Raw genomic sequence first — 4,954 nt, forward strand, 5'->3', positions numbered from 1 at the left:
AGATTATCTGAGTATGAACAGGGCAGGGTTGTTTTTTTAATTGAACGCACAATATGAAACTGCGACAGTCACTCCTCTAAAGAAGTCATTCTTGAAGCAGTTACTCCTGAAGCCTCACTCCCGAAGCAGTTATTGTGACAATAAGAACAAAGGGTCGAAACAGAGTTTTTTTGAAAAGACATTGAGGCCTAGCGCAGATATCTTGTTGATAAGTATCGACAGATCTTGAAGACATTATTGGAGATCATGATGGCTATTTGAAATCATCATGAGGTAACTTTGCAGACTCTGTGTGGGAAATATGAAGAGTTGTGAAGACTCCTTCATATGAAGACAGGTTGTCATTGATGATGTAGCATGGAGACTACAGTGAAGCTGTAGATTGACAGAATTCAGTGAAGAAGATTTTGGGAGCAGAGAATTACTACCAAACATATCCAGACAATATATAGTAGAGGGTTGGAGCCCTTGGGGTTGGTGCCTCACAATTGGAAGGATTGGTGTCCTTGGAGTTGGTGCTCCTAAATCCAAGGTTGGTACCTTGACAAGACAGGGTTGGTGCACTGGAGGTTGGAGCCTCACAAAAAGTCCAAGTTGATGCTTGGAAACAAGTTGGAGCCTTATATATATTGTATATGATTTATTGTAAAGATTATATTAATAAAAGCATTTATTCCTATTGTTCATTTTGTGTTCTAAATATAAATGACTTAACTGGTAAAAATAACAATTGAAAAGGAATATTGATTCACCCCCCCCTCAGTATTTCCAACAATTGGTATCAGAGCCAATATCTTCACTCAAAAGCCTAACAGCTTGAAGGTTGATCACTAGAACACAAATGACGAAACCAAGGAAGAAAGTCTCCAATCCTCCTAAAGATGTGTCTCCCTCTACCATTGAAATAGAAGTCAATCAATTTGTGGAGGCTCCATGGTTCAATGGAAACTCTCATATATGGGAGGCAAGGATGAGGAATTTCTTAAACACTCAAGGCATTGAAGTATGGGAATCAGTAATTACTGATAACATGACGAATAAAGAATCGAAGGAGTACAATGCAAAAGCAATGAAGGCAATCTTGAATGGGCTACCAGATTCTATAAAGAACAATTTAGGAAAATGTTCGTCAGCAAAGGGTATATGGGACAAACTTCATGACCTTCACTCAAAAGGAGCATTGACCATGACCACCAGTCAAGAAGACCTAGAAGATGAAGAGAATGAAAAAGATTTTGTATAAGATCTCCTCGGTAAACCTATGGCTGCCATGGAAGAGATTATCAATTTAAAAAAGGAAAACGAGGAACTTAATAAGAAAGCACTAGCTGGTGACCAAGACCAAACAAGGAAGAAAGTTGACCTTGCCAAGCTTCAAGTACAAGAAAGGGATGAAGAGCTTGCCAAGCTTAAGAAGGAATTTCATCAAAGCAAAAGAAAGCATCATGAAGAAGTCATATCCATGACAAATCAATTGGATAAAGCAAAGAAACGGGAAGATGCCTTGTCAAACCACCTTGAACAAAGGCACAAAAGCTCGAACAAACTTGAAGTAGAGATTGGTCAATACAAGGAAGAGGTCTCCTCCCTTAGATCACAACTAGAAGACGCAAGGAAACAAGCACAAGGAGCTGAGAGGAAAATGGAAGCATTGGCAATCATAGAAGGACAGGTTGATGAAGCAGAAAATGAGAGAAACACCATGATATGTCAACTAAAAGCAAAGGATGGAGAAACCTTCAAATTAAAATCTAACATCAACCTTTTCAAGGCCGAAACATGTAAAGCTACAAGGATCAAGGAAGAAATGGAGAGTAGTCTAGCAAAGGAAAATGAATAAATCTTCAAAATGAAGTCGGATATCATCTCCCTTAAATTAAAAGAAAATGAAGCAATACGTATTAAGGAAGAAATTGAGAAACAACTTGCTAAGAAAAATAATGATTGCGAAAGACTGGAAGAAGAGATTGTCTCCCTCAAGAAAAAGGTCGAAGGGATGGAAAAAACCTTGAAGAGCTCTCAAGCCTTGGATGACATGCTCAGCCATCAAAGATGTCCATTTGATAAATCAGGTCTCGGGTATGCAGGTGAATCCTCAAGCAAGAATGATAATGCTTCAAACAAAAAGGATGTGAGGAAGCCAGAAAGAAATGTTGATGCTCCCAGTTCCAGCAAAGGCAAGGAGAAGAGTCAAGGCAACAATGGAAGAAATCCCGCTCCAAGAAGAAATGTAGATGTTGTCAAGGATGCAAGAAGCAATAATTATCATCAAAGGATCTCAAGGCAGAAAGGCTTCAGAAGTACATCAAGGAAATCTCCATCTCCCAGGTACCAAAGTTTATTTCTTGGTTATTGTTATTCTTGTACAAACTTTGGACACATGGAAAAAGATTGTAGGGCTTATAATGATCCCCGTCAATCTCCAAGAAGCAATTTCGCAAGAAGAAGTCATGAATTCTTATTCATGAACAACATAGAATGCTTCAAGTGTCATAACATTGGTCATATGGCACGTAATTGTAACTTGATTTGGGCACCTTCTCAAGCTAGAACCATGCCAGAAAAGAAAGTTACACAAGTATGGAGAAGAAAGCAAATACAATCTGAAAATCTCTTGAACCCTCCAGCCAACAATGCGTGTTGTTGACTTGATGAAGATATTCTTGATATTTCGAGTGTTTGATGATGGGATTATGCCAAAAAGAGACCATGCATACAATTAGGGGGAGCTTGTGATTATTGATCATTATTGCAGAAGTTGTTCATGAAAGGGTCCTTATGAAATCCTTGTTGAGCTATACTAACAATCATCCTTTGATAAAGATCATTTCTCAAGAGCACTACATTGAAGAACATGAGCTTTTAATCATTCTTTGGACTGATGTTGAAGATGTTTTCCACTTGATCACTAAGCAGAAATTGGAGCAGCAGAGAAGGCCATTCAATGCTACAGAAATAGGGCTAATAACTATGTTGTTGGTATTACAGAAGTTGAATGTCTCGACTCAGGGATATTATGAGAACAGGTAAATCAAGGTCAGTAATAGAGGCTTTGTTTGAAGGGAAAATCAACTTATAGTTTTCAATTTTGTAGCAGTAACATGAATCTTGATACGATTCTGAAGTATATGAGGTGTCATTTGTTAGAGGAATATCTGGAAGGAAGGATTATAAGGGAATAATGCCAGAAACAGGGGAGGATGTGACTCTCAAGGTCGCTTACACACATTTTACGGAAGGAATTCCCCCCACTTCCATCAGAGAGATATCAATTTTACAGATGCTATCCGACAGCGCCTGCAACATCGTCAAGTTGCGAGATGTGGAACCTGAAAGAGTCGACACGGCCAATTTCGCCTTCATATAGTATTTGATAATATGAATCTTTTTTTATTTATCAACAAATATCAGATGCGGTCGCTCACAATACCGCCCCTGGTTATCAAGAAAATTATGTACAAGCTTGTGAAAGGCGTTGCTTCTATGCACGGCCATGGCGTCATGCACAGAAGCCTGAATCCTAAAGCTATATGGATAGAAACGGAGGACAGGGAATTTGTGTCACTGAAAATCGCAAGGTTTTGTCTGGGAAGAGCTACCGATTTATCTGGCAAGGCTTATACGAAGAGGGTAGGGGTGCGCTGGTACATATCTCCTGAACTGCTCTTGGGTCAGGATACCTACTGTCTTTCTGTTGACATGTGGAATGTCGGCTGCATTTTTGCTGAATTGTATAGAAGGGAGCCTCTCTTTGTGGGATGGAATGATTTCGAGATTCTTCAGGTGATCTTCAGCTTGCTCGGAACTCCAAATGAAGAAGTTTGGCCGGGAGTTTCACAACTCAGTTATTGGCATCCTTTTCCTCAATGGGAGCCCTGTGATCTCAGAACCGAAGTCCCGGATTTAGATGATGATGCTTTCGATTTGTTATCAAAACTGCTGGTATGTGACCCTTCGAAGAGAATCTCTGCCAAGTGTGCTTTGTTGCATCCTTATTTCTCTGAGTTGAGTAGAGCATATCTACACAGTACTTTGAGAACGTGTCCCTCTCCAACATTTAAATTTTTCATAGGAAAGTTTGTGAACAAGTAGATGCAAAAATATAGTTTGAGTGGGTTTCCACTGCTTGAAGGTAATGAATACTAAGTATACAATGCGGATGTCGCAGTACTGGCTTGAAACTACATGAACATGTGAAAGAAAATATGGTTTAATGCTTTGAAGGAATCCTTATTTGAAGAAAGATAGCAAGAATGACAATTTCAGTGGCATCTTCTCTTGATTCAGACTATAAAGACTCCTTAATTTTGACTGTGAAGACAACAAAATTCGGATTGCAGAAGCATAAAAACTTGGACTTGAACATTTGGTGTATGGCTATTTGGACCCTATTTGGAAGCATTGAAATGGAGCATCTTTAAGCATTGTTGAAAGCATTATGAAGAAGTTCTAGGACATGAAGAGGGGATAATGTGCTAGTTGATGATGAGGCAGCAATCCCTCTATCTTGAGTAAAAATAAGAGCACCACATCAGGGGGAGTAACATACCCATAAAAATATACTATTCATAAAGAACAAAAGTAGTTTGACAGGGGGAGTCCTTGTGCACTCCTTTGCCATTGATGTCAAAGGAGGAGAGAAGAAGAATATTGCCATCAATGACAAAGGGGGAGATTATTAATCTAGGTTGTCATTGATGTCAATATAGCAGTGTTTGTGATGGCAAATTCTTTGATACATGATTGCCCATTGATCATAATGCTCATAGTGATGAAAGTTTGATATATGATGATATGATGAGATGGAGGAAAATTGAACAGCAAATGATGCATGAGGTCAATCGATTAGCGATTCAACAGTGAATGACGCAGTAGATCCAGTGAAGCAACAGGAGCAAGAAGCCAAAAAGTAAGATGAAGATTTTATCGAAATCCATCAAAGAAACAAGTCATC

At 39.0% G+C, this 4,954-nt stretch overlaps 1 pseudogene; it reads left to right on the forward strand.

Moving 5' to 3' along the window:
- Positions 1-3,411: 3,411 nt before the first annotated feature.
- On the forward strand, positions 3,412-4,092 carry LOC149184500 (cyclin-dependent kinase B2-2 pseudogene; annotated as a pseudogene).
- Positions 4,093-4,954: the final 862 nt, after the last annotated feature.

Source organism: Pinus tabuliformis, chromosome 3_2, assembly GCF_031772625.1.
Source record: "Pinus tabuliformis cultivar Carrire ecotype Pingquan chromosome 3_2, CPIR1, whole genome shotgun sequence".
Classification (NCBI taxonomy): Eukaryota; Viridiplantae; Streptophyta; class Pinopsida; order Pinales; family Pinaceae; genus Pinus; species Pinus tabuliformis.